This window comes from Photinus pyralis, unplaced genomic scaffold (genome assembly GCF_008802855.1).
Source record: "Photinus pyralis isolate 1611_PpyrPB1 unplaced genomic scaffold, Ppyr1.3 Ppyr1.4_LG6, whole genome shotgun sequence".
In the NCBI taxonomy this organism is placed as follows: Eukaryota; Metazoa; Arthropoda; class Insecta; order Coleoptera; family Lampyridae; genus Photinus; species Photinus pyralis.
This window is the reverse complement of record NW_022170663.1, coordinates 13,979,739-13,996,367: the sequence shown is the minus strand read 5'-3', so window position 1 is coordinate 13,996,367 and position 16,629 is coordinate 13,979,739. Positions and strand designations below refer to the sequence as shown.

Below are 16,629 nucleotides of genomic sequence, written 5' to 3'. Positions count from 1 at the left end.
TAAAACGTTTTTTAAACGTAAGTGTGTTTGCTGGGAAATCTAAACTAGGGAAGGGCAGTCCATTTTTCTAACTCATATCTTGCTAAGCAAACAATTAAGATGGAATCTCTCATTTTGGTACTAAATGATAATACACACGCCTTAATAATCGGCCTATCGTCAATTTATCAAAAGGAGATAAAACTGAACAGTCCTTTCGAACCTTTCTTCTCATATCATAAGCGGAATTATTCCCCATAGATAGCTAAAACAGCAGGATGAGTCGTGTGACATTTTTTGAGGGGTAGTTTTGCTTTCTCCCCAGGGTCGATAGGTTCCCTTATTAACGTGTTCGCATTTGGCAGACGTATTTACCGTGACCAATGTTATCACAGAAACAGAACGCAACTTTCGATACGTACAAAATCACATAATAAAGCTTCTATTTCAAATTCAGGGACTAAAAGCTGTATGCGTTTGCAAAATTCTTTCATTGCAAAACAGCAACCCTATAAAATTTCGTTTTTGCTACTGGAATTTCTACCTTTCTCTCCTTTTTTTAATTTTTTTTTTGCCGTAAGCGAGCTCTCCAAGAATATGGACAACGTTTATATTTGCTTCATTTTGTTTAAATTTAAATTTAAAATAACCACATTTACTCAGAGCGTTATTATCGCCATATTCACTGTCTGTCTGTACGCTTGCCTTCGAATCTACGTAAGTTGGGAGGATCGTTGAAATTGTACCCCTCCACTGTTTTTTTAGTACACTTACACGACCGCAATTTTGGCGTTTAAGAGTCGAACACTTTTTCGAATCAACTGTTTTGGAGTTCGGCTAAGAATGATAGTGGGATTAAAGAAGATGTACTACAAGGATAGAATTTCAATCAAACTTTATTCATTGTCCTTCAAAATTTAAGCTCAAAGTCGTCATCGTTCCAATTTACCATCACCAATAGCGAACATATGGGTAGGCAAAGTGATGGGCGACGCTTCCGTAGGTGTAAGGGTAGGCACCGTAGAAGAACTGAGGCTTAGCTTCCGGTTCGGGTGCCGCCATCGCTACGGCGAAAAGTACGGCGAACACCAAGACAATCTAGAGTTCAAGACAGATAGTAAACCCAACGTAACACCCTTAGATCGGACACTTACCAATTTGAACATTTTGAGAAGTGCTTTGTACGGCTGCTGATACAAAACTATACCGTATTAACCTGGCGTCTGTACTTTATATACCCGCGATATGCCCATTGTGCAGATAGAGCAATTTTAGACAAACGGGTGTGGTCGTTTTTATGCAAATAGACGTCAACAATTAATTATTTTCCACCTGCTTGTATATACTTAACTGCATTCCAGTACCTACTTTTTTTCCAGCAGCAATAATAAAGCGCATCAGCCGAAAACTGGAACATTTTGGGCGTGTGCAAAGTACCAATATCGGCCTTTTGGAAAGATTAATTTAATTAAGAGATTTGCATAATAAATCTCGACCTTGCAGGTATGTCGCACGCCCTCACTTTGTAATACCTACAAATGTTTGACAACATGGCAAGCTCCAGCTGATGGTATTTTAACGCGGAAGAAGGAGTTTTAATTTATTAAACGATATTGGCAATAACTAATGCACATTTAAATGCGAATGTTAATGGTAACTAGTTTACACATACTTTTCCGCCCTTGCTCGGATTACAAAGTAAATTACTCTTCTATGTATCGTACTTTTAATTATTATCCTGTTTGCACGTACACGTGAAGGTTTATTCTTCAGTATCTCCACTGGGATGCACAAGGTCTTAGATTAAAACAACTTGGACTGACTTTTACATGTAGCATCCTTCAGAAAATCTTTAAATGCTTTTCCTAGCTTCCACAAAAACAAAATTCCAGAATTTTTTCAAAAATATTAATGAATAAGCTTTGAGGGAAACGAATTAGTTCTTAAATATGGAAATACCCACAAAGACATGCAAGAATCTGCAAAGCATCTCTAAAGAATGTCAAAACTTGTTGAATAATCTGTCAATAGTTTCGGGAATATTACCTATAATCTGTGAGGAATCATTAATTATTTAAAGTTTGTGGAATCACCACTTTGTTCTCCTTTATTCTTTTTTGGTAGCCTGTATGACCATTAATTTGCAAACTGTCAGATGAAAATTCAACCTCAATTATCACACTTAGAAATTAGTTAAATTTGATCCCCCTTTCACACAAATTTAGAGTGCACTAGGTGTTTTTTTATCACTGCTTTGAAGAGGGGTGCAATTTTCAGTTAGGACTTCTGCTACGCAAGTTGATTAAGAAATTGTAACGGGTACTAGGGTTTTTCAGTTTAAAACTCCTGCCTTAAGAGACATTCATGTAAATCTAACAAGATACAAGGAATCGCATACGATTTTTAGTAGGAGAATTTTTTGACACTCAGTTCGAGTGCTGCTTTTGGTACACCAATAATAAATACCTAGTTTCACCATAAATCGAAAACTTTCCATGTATTAATGGACATACAAGTTAGTGGCGCACTATTATAAAAACTGCTGCGTGTTGTTTTAATTAACGAATTAACGAAGTGTGTGAACGGGCGAGGGGCGTGTGGTATCGATCCCCCAAGCCAATCTGCAGGGGTTGTTAATTTCCAAGTACGATAAGTATATGCGGAGACATTCCAAGGCAATACGATACAGACTTTTATCTTTATTTCTTATACACTTATTCGGGTTATTAGTAAATAAACAAAATCGCGTATAGTAGTAATGAACGCTTAAAACGGAAGCTTCCGACGATTCAAACGACACCTTATGGGAGCCAGTTGGACAGGTCGCAATTCACGGTGATGGTGATGATTGGGTTTGAGTAAGTTGGACAAACTAATCAAAACTAAATCCAAAATTACCAGATTGCGTGAAAATTAATAATAAACTAAACAGAAATTCTGGAGTGAATTGAAAATCAAACAGAAAAAATATCCTGGGTTCCAATCTGGAATAAGCGGAATTATTAATGAAGGATTGGTTATGGATCAATATGAATTCTGGTCAGGCATGGAATCTGGATATTAGCCCTTTTGGTGAATTACAAAATCATGCTTTTATAGGGACAATAAACAAATTGGGAAATAGGAAAGGATTTAATTGTAAAGGATCAGAATGACAACAGTCGACATCTAACGAAATAACAGATAATATAGGGAGCTTACAAATAAAATTTAGCCTTGGCACTTATTTTCTTACATTAGAATCACTCGTTACATTTTTTACTAAAATAAATTTAATTATCTGGCCAGCAGGGATATTTTTTGTGTTAACAATTAGGTTTTTTGCCCTTTTATAAGACTGTAATGTATTCAACTTAAATCTATTGTCACAGTTGCTTCTTTACAAAGAGAGTAAAAAGTTGTGTTTTAAATGTGACGAAGCACCCGTTTTCATACACGAATTCGATTAATTAACAACCAGTACATACTAAACCGGGCGCTTCTTTATGAGAAAATGTAGCTTCCAGGGATATATATTTTTTTAGGGAAAAGTAATTGCGTTAGATTGTAGCATATTTTTAACCGCCGATGAGGAAATCAAGCACCCGAAGAGGAAGGAAAATTAGTATTGTATGAATCAGTTCCATTAATTAATTATTGACCAATTTTGGTTTCGCAATGCTAATTTACAACTAGGATAGAAACAGAAAAGGTCGCTCGTATATAAGCAGGTGATTTTACAATGACTAAGTGCCTGCAGGGCATCCCTGCTGCCACTGGAGGTTCTGGAAGTTTTGTTTTTTACGTTAGGCAACTCTAATTGGAATACAGTAAGAAGCTTGAATGATGGATGGGTAACATGGGTCAGTACTTTGGAGTAAATACCAGTGCCTGCTCCTTCTAAAGTTTTAGATCCATCCGTGAAGACGAATATGGCTGGTTGGCATGCCACATCAATTGAGAAGTTCGTGAGTCCAATCGCCTTTCTAGGATAGGCAATCGCTTAATCGCCTCGCCCAGAATTCGAGAATTGCCCACCTCAGTGTTGTACCTCTGCGATTCAACAACCCCTTATTTTTCAGGCGCAAGGATGCAAGCTTTCTTACGTGGAGGCTTTAGATTTTAGAATTTTTTAGCCACTGACAAGGAAATCAAGGTACTGTAACTAGTTTGCCGTTTGTAGCCGTTCCCGTAGAGATATCTACATTTTTTGCACCGCCCGGAATCTCTCCTCGAATGGAAGAGGAGGGGCAATTAATATTATATGATTCAGATCCGTTAATTAATTATTGGTCGTATTTGGTTTCGCTCGTAAATAATAGCAGACCTTTGACAATGGGCTCAATTGGACTTACGGTTTTGGAAATTTTAATCCGGCCAATTAAGTGAATATAATTATCCGTAGCTAATTATTTGTGTTGCTGCAAGTGTTATCAAGATGGGCCGTGCTTGGTATTGCCGGGCGCGCGCCCAAATAGCATTAATTTTAAGGCTTACCCCAGATTTTTATGATAAGAGGGCAGTAATTAATTAAAGACGTTTTAATTTCGAGCCCTTTCGCACAGGTTCGTCGGGCGATATGAAAATCTAGCGATCCTTGCCTTTATCAACGTTCATCTTCTGGATTTTTCGTTTTGTACGCGTGCAGTTTAGATTGTCTTAGTTAATAACAATTTGATGATACGTTCAAGTTCAATGCAGGCTTCATACTTTTTTCTATTAGTTATAAAGGGGGGTTGTTTCCCTTGTTTCGCGTAATGATTTGTTTTCGTTCCCGTTTATGGAAAAAACTGCCGTTTTCATTTCCGTTTCACCTTCTTCGCCAGTGACCGGCGCAGTTAACCCATAAAATTACCACCCTTCACCAGGAGCAAGGTGTGCGAATCACCTGGTGGTTCTTTTTCTGCTTTGCACCTGGGTTAGAAACCTTATTTCCCTTGTAGTACACTGTATAACAATTAATTAATTGTCAAATTTCCATTTTCAGGTTCACCTTCAGGCACCACGTCTGAAAATGAGCATCAATTCGGTCATCTTTCACACAAATTTGATCTGTTTGAGCTTTTTTTATTTGTTTTCTAAGAACTGATTTATTAGAGGGTGCAAATTTTAGTTGAAGTTTCTAAATTTCCTCGCAAGGTGATTACCACATTTGAAATTAAATTGAATTTGACCCCCTCTTTCATGCAAATTAGACAAATTTATATTAGGGGATGCATATTTTAAGTGGAACTTCAAATTCTTTTCTGCTTCGGAAGCTGCTTAGAGATCTTTTAGTATAGTTTATAGGAGAAGCTAGTACGGGAGCCATAGTCTTGCAGTAAATCGTAATTCAAGTGGGAGTTTCATAAGCAAACTTAAATAAAAAGGTTTCAAGTTTTAATTGATGACACCCCACTAGGTATAACATTGTCACGTCATGTAAACCCAAAAGCAGAGAAGAAAAATCAGGTGCTAATGAGTTATATGCAGTGATTACGCCGAGTTAGAGTGGAACGGACTAAAAATATCAAAAAAAAAGTAAGGCTTGAGGTAACTTTATTGTAAACTATTTCATTTTAGTGAGCATTAAGACCAAAGACGTTTTTCAATTTCTAAATGCAGCCTAGTATAGATAGCGTCCAAAATATCCGGTGTATGGGTAGGCATAAGCACCGTAGGTGTAGGGGTAGGCGCCGTAGAAGAATTGCGGCTTAGCTTCTGGTTCAGGTGCGGCCATTGCGACGGCGAAAAGAACGGCGAATACCAAGACGAGCTGTAAAAAAATTATTATGCCGGAGGATCAACAAAGCGGTCGAGTTACTTACTAATTTGAACATTGTTGAAAGTTGCCTTGTACGACTGCTGATACAAAACTATACCATCAATTCGACACCGATTGGCTTATATACCACTCGAACGGGTGGAAATTTGCATTCAGCTATGCCGATGATATACAAAATAATGTAGGGCGGGGCTGCTTCGCACTACGTTACACTAACGCATTTTAATTTATCGCATAAATTTGGATACATTAACGAGCGCAAGCACTAACATCCTGATGTTAATGTTGACTAATTTGATTTATTAATCGTCGAAATGCAATGGAATTCTAGGTATTGTTTTATGGAGAAGAAATGTCGACTACCGTTTATAGAGATGTTGATTTATTGTGCACCATGAGATTTGGTTTGGTAGGTAATTCATCATTTGGCAATTTTAACAATGCGCAAAGGTCTTCGCGTAGGCTGTGATTGTGAAGTTTTTTATCTACGTAGTGCAATAGATCTCGATTTCTCGACAAAATAAGACCAAACCTTAAGAATATCAGCACTGTATGATTTACCCATTCATAGGGGTAGAAAGGAAAATATTGAACTTTAAAACAAACGTACCTACTCTACTTGAGCTTAAGGTTTATAACTTTTGTCTACATCTTGTATAATATTGAGCGGTAGAGCAAAACCATGCAAGCTTTTTAGGGAAATCAATTGTGTCTGTCTGTATGTCTGTATGTAAACACGATAACGGGCAAACGCTTGGACCGATTCGGTTCAAACTTTGCACAGCCTATTAAAAATGGGTCAATAGAAGCAGAAGCCAAAGACGATTTGCATTTACTTTTGCCTATAAAATCGACCAAAGCGATTTTAAGAAAAGTCTTGCTTTCAAAATCGAGAGTCGAAGTGTCAAAAATCGTAGATTTTCTAATAGATCGTGACGGGTAGAACCCAAGAAAAACAGCAACTGATGTCACTAAAAAAAGAGAGAGCCATCAAATAGAATTATAAAAACTCTTCCCTCTAAAATAGAGTTAGTTATATAAGTAGTAAAATGGTGGCGGTAATCCGCAAATCTACATTGTTCCAAGCAGTGAATCAAGCCTTGGGAAAAACTAATAAATTCATATTATCCCAATATTCCATTAAAGATTCTTATTATCCCAATATTCAATAAAAGGGTGTAAGGTAGGTAAGTACAAAATTCAATTTACAATTAGAAATTTAAACAGTGCCTCCTAAATTCTGATTTATTTTTTTCAAATTTTATAGAGATAGGTAAAGGTGGGATTTTTGAGATTTTAATGGTTAGAGTGGTATAGGCGTCACATATTGTAGACAGTTTACAGGGTGTCGAAAACAGGCGGTAGAGTTTTTAATAAATTTGTATTTGGAGTTGGTAAATAGTTGGTGGAATTAATTGTCGTTTATTATGGGTCATTTAATTGCAGATACCCAGTAACCCAGAAATGAATTTCGGAAATTGTTGAGGCATTCTGTTCGGCATCTGATTCGGTTATCTTAATTAGGGCTACCCGATTAAAATGGCGAATTAAGTACGATGTCATCTTCGGATGACATGGCATATTTTAGTCAGGGCCACTTTCTAGTTAAAGCTCTCCTTGCTCATGCAAGAAGCATTTCGTGTAACAACTGAGTGTTTTCCGCCTATTCCGACCCCGCTGCATCCGATTCTGCCTGTTGGCCAGTTTAAAAATGAACTGAAAGAGAGGTATTCAAGATGGCGTCCAATATGGCGATTTTTGCACCCTGCGTATCCAAAAAATTCTTAATTTTAAGATTCTAGTATGCGAACATAGGTTTTTGTTGTCAAGAAACACAATCGAATGGAAAGAAATTAGACTGGATGTGGTAGAAACGTCAATTCTCGTATTTCGGCTGAATTGTCGCCAATATTAATTTGAATTATTCTAGAATGCACTTACGTTCAAGTTTCTTATCTGTTGGCGTAGGTCGAGGAGTGAGGTTCTAATACCTTAAATGGCATTTCTCGACTCAGAAACCTACGTCCACACATTGGATTCGCTAAACGCTATTAGAAACATAGCAACATTTCGAAATTTTGGGGCCATTTCGGTCTAGATACAAAAAAATCTTGGTTTTCTACCTCCGGTCACATTTTTCACCCTCCCATTGCGTTCCCTGACCCAAGAAACGTGGGTGGGTCCAAAATGGGGCATTTTCGACGGAGAATACGCCAAAAACCGCCATATTGGACACCATGTTGATCCGTTATGCCTATCCATTTTCAGACTACAGGGAAAACTACTTGTAACTCAATTGTTACACGAAGTGCTTCTAGCATTTGGCTTTTCTCAAAAGTAGCCCTGACTATTTGATCGTACGTCGGATTGTGTTCTTCCCCTAGCTTTTATTTAATTAATTTTCATTTAATTAAGGTGTCCGTTGTCGTTAATAAGGCGCCATTTTGTAGGAGTCAATTTATTACATACGAATAGAAACTTTTTTTAATTCATTCGTTTCTGGGCTGTGGCGGTATTAACTGTATAATTCAGAGAAAATTTTTAAATTCGAGTCGGTACCACTTTTAGTATCCACGGTGCAGTTCAAGTATACATATATAGATTTGAAAAACTTTGAGGCGAATTAATGCGGGAAAGTTATGGAAAAGAATTCGGCCTTTTGGTCGAAAGACCATTAATTTCGCACTTCCAATTTACCAATTAGATAAAATAATACTTACCCACAAGTCAATGTGTTGTAGTGATGGGGTTCGTGATAATTGGGCCTGGTCCCACCTGAAGTCTCTAAAAAATAAAATGGTTTTCATCGCAATAAGCTAGTGTTCAGAATATTCGCCATTAACTAGAAGTGGCTTAACCTATCACGAAAAGCTTGAAATCAATGCCCAAGTGGTCTCGGAGCAATTATGATGTAGGATATCTAGATTAATGTTAATATAATAATAAAGTTTTTTTGAAAAATTTTCTTGTATACTAACACGTTAAATCATTGAAAAGAGAAAAAAAATCTCTACCAGAGGACCCTAATGGAAGCGTACTCAATATACATAATGGGCAGTCTGTATACACAATCTCGTGCGTAAAGAGTCTATTTGTGCGTAAATCATCCACTTATTCGTATAAACTACAGGACGTTCCAAAATTTCTTTCATTCATATGATTTCATCTATTTTTACCATTTCTTTGGATTCTGTAGATTTTACAAGTTCTCAAATCCATAAGTCGTTTAGATTCTCAGGATGATTCAATTTTTTTTTCTAATTTATCAGGTTCTCCGGATTCTTACTGTCTTTCGAAACACTTCGAATTCTCAAATATGTCATGTTGTTATGCTTCCATGAATGCTTCTGATTCTGGAGATAATTAAAATTCTTTGAAGATTTTTCGAATTCTTTCGCATTTCATGTTATATTTAAAACTCTTCAGATCCAAATGATCTTACCGTCTCTTCGAATTCGTCTGATTTTTTAGATCTTACAGACCCTCTGGCGCCATCAATTGTTGCATCCTCCTCTGATTTTTTCATTTGTTTTGATTCTTTCCTTTCTTTGGGTTCTAATGGCCTTTTGCACCGACAAATTTAAGCGTAGCTTAGCCTAAGCGTAGCTTAAAATCCATGGCAACGATTATTGAGACAATGGTTGCCATGGATTTTAAGCTACTCTTAAAAGCTAAGCTTCCCTTAAATTTGTCGGTTCAAATGGATATAAGAATCCTCCTTAGGATACTTTATTAGATACATTCATACATTTCTTCAAATTTTCTTTACTCCAGCCCTTCCGATCCGCTGAAGTCGCCATCTCACACGAAGACTTTGATAATTTCTTTGATTCCTGCTATTCTTCCGATTTTTTAAATTTCTCTGTTCGAGGCCAGGGTTCGAGGAGATTCGTAAAATTTTTTCGCTTTTTTCGACTTATTCCGATAATGGCCTAAAGAGAATATTTATTGCTCTCTCAAGTGCATCAGCAAGCACCACAGGGTCCAATTTGTGCAGGGGTTACGTAAAACACAGTAGTTAAGGCAAATAACGAATGATATGAAGATGCTCAAATATTGTTAAGAATCAGCTTTCCTTTAGTATCAAAAATTAATAATTTTAAGCTTTTGAAATAAGATTAGCGTACAAGTCGTAAGTAATACGCTTTGAGCTGATAAAAGAGAAAGTTGGTGTTATACAAAGTATCACATTGTACTTCCTGATTTATACACAACTTACAGTGTCATTTGCAAGAAGAGTGCAAAAAATTGGAAACAAGTTAACAGTATATCTAACTAATTATTCAAAATCTGGAATCCAATTAATTATGACACTCCTTTCCAACAATTGAACATAATATAATGCTACCAAGTAATCAGTATATAGTTTTGTAACAACTGTACAAGGCCATTCTCAAGATGTTCAGAGTGGTAAGTCACTAGTTCATATCTTTTTGAATCAAATGCGTTAATAAATAATTTCAGTTACTTTTGGTCTTCGCCGCCCTTTTTGTTGTCGCCATGGCCGAACCTGAGGCTAAACCCCAGTTCATCTACGGTACCTTCCCTTACACCTACGGAAGATTCGCTTATCCTTACGGCACTGCGGCTACATACTACGAGCAGTATTTGAAATTCTAAATTAGGAAAAATGCCTGATTTGCACTATAATTCGGATTTTTTTGTTGCTAACGTTTCATAATTTTCAAAAATAAATGAATGATAATAACCTAATATCCTTGGTGTTTTTCTTCTAAGTAATAGAAAACGTTATGTAACAGGGTCTTCAATGACTAGCTTAGTTTATTAATACGGGATTGAAAACAAATCCCGTTTCTGTGATCACAGTGAAAACTATTTATAGACATTTATCCGTAAATAGCCTTAAGTAGAAACAATGCGGTTTTCTACAATTGTCTCATTAAATGGAAGCTTACGGAAGTAATTTTATGCTTTTGAGTCTATTATGTACCCTCATACAAAGCTTCGTATTGAGAGACGTTTCTAACTTTAGCTTCAATACAAAATTTATCTTTAGTCGACAAGGACATGAAGAAAGACATTTGCCTTTATCTAAAAGACTCGTGCTTATTTGAAAGTTCGTCCGTCCACCCGTTCAAGGAACCAATTTTCACCTGAAATGTCACAAAAGGTACCTAAAAAGAGCATTGTACTGTACAGGGTCCTGCAACAATGCGTCGATCTTTCCTATGCTAATTACTCGTAAAAAATACTTAAAAAAATGCGTGTGCAAATGTAGATGGTTGTGAATCTACAGAAAATAGTTTTCAATGTACAGTGTGTCAATAAATAACTTGTTTTTAAATAGAACACCCTGTAACCACAAGATTTATTAACGGGTTTATGAACACAACAACAATGTAACACTAATTAATAATAATGAACATTTTAAATGTAACATTAACATTGCAATTTAAAAACGGCGAAATAACGAATGGAAGACTCCGTCGTATGGAACTGCAACGGTTGTACTCGTCACCAGCTTCCAGGAAATGTCTTCTCTGAGAAGATGCTTAGGAATCCTGGCAAAGGTGATATTGGCTGTGGTGAGGTAGTAGAACACGTCTCACAAAATTTGTTCTTTGTTGTTTCTTCGCCCTCTTCGGAGTCGTAGGTGAAGATAGTACCAGGTCCCTGTGATACGTCCACGCTATAGGAGGGGTGATAGACCTACGCTAATAGCAGCGGTAGGTATTTAGGTCTACGTCATGAGCAGCGGTAGCCCTAGAGGAAATGGCATTGTCGATTCTCGTGTTGCTGTATGACACCTCCGACGGCGAAATTTGATGCGTCGGTTTTGACGGCTGGTGAGGCTCCCTGCTTGGGGTTGTACGAGTTGCGTTGTGTTATCTCATTTCTCGAATGTACTGGGTGATTCCCTTTAGGTCTCCCTATTTGAAGTTTATTTAACGGGTTCTGAATTCGCGCTGCTGCTGAAACGAACCTTCGGTAATAATTGATCATGTAACTTCATATCTGAAGTTATGATCGCACCGTACACTTGCGAAGTCGACCAGCTTTACAGAACATCGGGTATCGAGAAACGTTGTAGGGTTAGCGCTTCGTTACTGAAGAGTTCGGGAATTTAATTACTTGCTCGAGGAGTGAGTTTTCTGTGTTTGTGTAATTGTTTATTGTTCCGGTAGGAATATTTAACTTGTTCTTACAGTCACCGGAAGATCTTGTGCCAGAGCAGAAGCGAGACCATTAATATTTTGATATTTCATCGCCGTTAATTAATTATTACTCATTTTAGATTTCCATAATAAGCGAAAACCAGGATAGGGACAAGTTCCAAATCCACTTGTTAGACGTTATCAAACATTCCGGAGCGTAGATAACGACAACGGTTGTTGCGCTGGAAAATTCCAATTAAAACTAGGAGTTGATTGGATTAGTGAGTATTGAAATTAGAATGTGTTCAATTGGGTAACGTGATTTATGAAAGACGTTTTAATAAGTTGTAGAAAAAACTGGTAGACGGCGTTTAAAATTATCTCAAAATGGGCGCGCTTAAAAGACGGAAAATTCGAAGTCCATCTTATATTTTTCCGATTACTACAGGTCGAGTAATTAATTAAAAATCGAATTAATTTGCACCGATTTAGTACTAAATACAGCGAGGACACAAATTTTCCCTAATTTGGCTGTCTTCGTATATTTTATGGATTCCGGAATCCCCATGATACACATCCTTATGTTGGACACAATGTACATATCCATTTGCTTTTTTGTACTGTCACATAAGTTTTGTTGTTCTACCCGAAACTTATGGATTTAGTATTGTTTGATGATAAACAACAGAGTTAGCGAAATTTAAACAGTACTAATTCAAAGGGCTGTAACTTTTGAACTAGTAGCCCAATCTTGGAACTGTTTGAAATTATGGATTCTACAGGCCACATTCTATAAGATGTTTTTTCCGGTCGATCTGAGACAATTTTTTTTGGCTCAAAAAAGGGCAGTGTATAACCTTCCTTTTCTACCAAAAAACTACTACACCAAAATTTCTCGGGAAAACACTTTTTCTTATTAATTTTGTTGCATAGAATCCAAAACAATTCGTACTTTTTCGATTAGACTTCTCAAAAAAAGGCAGTGTATAGGTAAGTGTGTCTTATTAAAAATCTGCTTTAATCCTCAAAAAATTTATACTTGTTTTTTATCGTTTATGGGGGAAATTTTCTACAAAATGATGACCATTTCTTTCTTACAACAACGAAGAAAATGCATAGTTGAACAGTATTGATATATTTTTTAATTTCAATAAAATTATTGAATTATAAGTTGGTCATCAAATAAATAGATTTTTTTTCTAATCTGAGTTGTGATTTCATACAGGAAAAAAATTCTCCACGACCTGTACATGATGAAACATGCTTGCTTCCTCTTTTCGAGCAGAAATGTTTTTAAATTGGTTTACACATAACAATAAGAAGTCCATCATTCGAAACAATTCATAAAAGGTAAACAGTACTAAGTCCCGTAAAACAAAAATTTTTGATAAAATTTCAAAAATTCGATCGTACATATGTAAACTTACTAGTTATAAGTAACATGGTTCTTCATGATGAAAGTAATCAAATGTATAGGTTAATAAGGTCAAATTATTCCTTTGTGCTTCTTATAATGTGGTTTTCTGTTAACTTTTGAATTTGTGACTTATATACTTTACCTCTGAGGTACAGATATGTATTCATTTGTCGATAAATGCCAAGGAAAGCGTAGTATATTCCAGGTATTCTGCACTCCGCTCCCCTCCAATATCTAATTGCAGTGTGCATGGGACCGTTTCAGGACCTGAAATCAAAAATTCAGTTATAACTTAAGCCTTTACATCAATTATACGATCCCCTATCAAGCAGAAAACGTAAAAAATTACCAAAGATTTGTGCAACGTTACAACATTATAGGCAGCTGACTATTTCGTTCGATGAATTTATTACAAAATTTTGCTGCAGAAACCCTTAGGTACAATATGCTACTAGAAGATTCTACGGCAAAATCTTTCTGCAGAACCTTAAAGAATGTCACTGTAGCACTAAATTATTGCAAGATCCCGACCACAAGTGCACAATCTTATTGTACAATATTAACTAGCTGTAAATCTTTGTTTCAGAATTACTGCAAACCTTGTGAACCTTAGAGACCTTAGTACACTACAGTTGGACTGTCATTTTAATGGACAAAGATTCTTCTAAACATGTTTTCAGTATACGTCATTGTCGCGAGTAACGATCGATACCATAAATGAACATTTAATGTCAAGTACTAACAAATTAGGAATCTACTAAACATACAAGGAAGGCATGTCGATGTTTATTTAATCTTGTCGACTTACATAACCCACCACGCCTGATTTAAATGCCAATTTTTCTATTGTCTCCTTGAACCATTTTGTGTGCAAAAAAATAATCTATATTTAATAAGTAATTACAACTGAAATCTTGTTTGCATTCGTATTCTAATGGAGGAATTCTTCTGAGTAGGCTTCAGACACGAGGTTCGCAATCGGAATACGGATGTTAAGACAAGTGCGCTTTTTTTCAATTTAATCTAAACAAATTTATTCAGAAATTATTGTTACGCTTTGTTCTTAAATAATGCAGAACAACCACGCCCGATACAGCTAATTATATTAATCGAGGGCGTTAATGCAATGCAAATTATGATCAATATGAGTATATAAACTGGGCTCAGATCGGTTGGTAGGTATAGTTTTGTGTCAGCAGTCATACAAAGCAGCTTTCAAAATGTTCAAATTGGTAAGTAGCGCAATTCGTGTAATCATCACGGGTCTAACTTGCAATTTCAGTTGGTCTTGGTATTCGCCGTACTTTTCGCCGTAGCGATGGCAGCCCCCGAACCGGAAGCTAAGCCGCAATTCTTCTACGGTGCCTACCCCTACACCTACGGCGCTTACCCATACACCGGATACTATGGAAGATATTTGGGCTACTACTAGAAATGAGAAATTGGTCAATCATGTTGGAAAATATTTTGGACAAAATTGAAGTAGATAAATAAAACGGTTTTCTTAATTCAACTTGTGTCTAAATCCTTACCTACCTTCGACTGTACTTCCACCTTTAGGTAGAAACATCACTAAACTTAAAAAAATATGTGTGGTCCCACTTAATTTCCTTCGATGCCTGCAATGAGCACGGTATAATGTCATTAGTAGTAGAATCTGGTGGTTGGGAAGGATGTGATAGGACGGTAACTTGATTTTTGGAGTCAAATCGGCGAATTGACATGTTGAGTTCTAGCGTAGTTCTGGCGTTGGAGACTTAACTGCACTGGCAATTGTTCCATTTTCTCTAATTTCCATCAATTTCAGTTTCTTAAAATTGAGTTGCAAGACTATGCATCTTCAATTATTAGGTCAAAATTCTTTTTGTTATCCAAAAACCAATTATGGAACTGAAATTAAATACTCGCAGCCATTTTTTGCTTTACAAAACCGTACTTACGTTCCCTGTAGGGACAAAAGCACCACGATTAATTTATAAGGAGCTAAGACTGTACAGCTACACATTAAGCGTTAGTTTGGGCTAATGCAACGAGCGCTAATTGAAGAAAAGTACAAACATTCCGAGAAAATTACTCAAATTCAGAAGATCTTATATCACGAATTCTAGTGATGATTCCATCAAAAAGCAGCGAATATTCGACGCCCATTGGCTTCTTCTTAGTCTTAAAATGTGCAGTTTTTCGAGGAAAGCAGTTCTGAAAAAAACCAGTTACCATTTAGCGACTGCAGGCACTTTGTCTGTCTGTGCTGAAAGGTTTCTGTCCCCGTATACCAAAGAGTTCCATTTTTTTAAAGTAAGTCCTCGCATAAAAATTGTAACGTTTTCTTTTCTTTCTGCTTCATTAGAATTTACATTTCTTTATACAATACCCTTTATGCCATCTGTGTGTTTCTCGTGTAAGCTGGCTGTAGTTAATTTTGTTGGTCGAGTTTTTATGTCTTAGTTCTTTCTTTTGCCGCTAGAGAACATCCGAATTCTTGCTTCTTTTTGTTGTGTTTTATCTGATTACAGATTATTTGGCAGTAAGCGACCTTCTGAATTCAGACGGCCGTGACCAGGACTCAAAGTTTTTTTTTTTAATTTGGTCGATACTCCGTGAGCTTTAACGTTCGTTCATAAAAGTAATTTTTTTGGTGTGCTGTAAGTGCATGTACCAAAACTTCTACTTTTGAACATATTTCCGATTATGGAAGGATCAGTTTTCCTATTAGATATCCCCTCCAAAAAGGGGTAAGAGATGTAAGTTACATGCAGATGAAGTGACACGAACAAAATTGAAGGAAGCGCAGCAAATTTGGGGTAGGACACTTTCTTTAAAGGAAACATGGAAAATCTTCAAAAATCAGTAATGACAGAAACATACAGAAAGACAGGCGCCGGTGAGCTGGAAAATAAAATTTTGATATAAAAGAGGTATCGAGAATAGAAAAAATAGCCTTGGCAAGGTATGTCAAAATAAGTAACAAGTAACAAACAACTGAGTAAATATAGTCCAGTAAAATTAGACAAAATAAGGGCCAAACCCGGAAATTTGAAAAAACAAGCTGAAAATTGGCAGACATGTTCAGGATAGTGCCAGAACCAATTTCCGAAAAGTCCGAAAAGATCCCGGTTGGGGAAGGGACGCCATCTTAAAAAAACTACCCCTAAACTCGATTTCTCGAGTTTTGAGCAAAACCAATGAACCAATGGTCTGATTCTCGTTGCTAATGTGTCAAAATGTTTGTTTTAATGTGTATTTGGAGTAAAAATATAATTCCGCACATAAAGAAGCCCTTGGAAATTCGAGTTTTTTACGAAAATCACCCCCACCCTGAATTTTTCACGTTTTCGGCATTTGTTGTTGTTTTTTTTGCGCAACCCTAGGATTGG

General features: G+C 36.5%; 3 long non-coding RNA genes across 3 annotated transcripts; 1 reads left to right on the top strand and 2 right to left on the bottom strand.

The window, feature by feature from the left end:
• Positions 1 to 857: 857 nt before the first annotated feature.
• Positions 858 to 1,222, bottom strand: LOC116175169. The gene is made up of 2 exons (XR_004146259.1): positions 1,134 to 1,222; positions 858 to 1,077 (listed from the first exon to the last, which is right to left on the bottom strand). It is a non-coding gene; the product is annotated as an uncharacterized LOC116175169 (long non-coding RNA).
• A 4,257-nt stretch (positions 1,223 to 5,479) lies between these two features.
• Positions 5,480 to 5,908, bottom strand: LOC116174714. The gene is made up of 2 exons (XR_004146149.1): positions 5,766 to 5,908; positions 5,480 to 5,713 (listed from the first exon to the last, which is right to left on the bottom strand). It is a non-coding gene; the product is annotated as an uncharacterized LOC116174714 (long non-coding RNA).
• An 8,431-nt stretch (positions 5,909 to 14,339) lies between these two features.
• On the top strand, positions 14,340 to 14,768 carry LOC116174473. The gene is made up of 2 exons (XR_004146141.1): positions 14,340 to 14,487; positions 14,538 to 14,768. It is a non-coding gene; the product is annotated as an uncharacterized LOC116174473 (long non-coding RNA).
• The last annotated feature ends 1,861 nt before the right edge of the window (positions 14,769 to 16,629 follow it).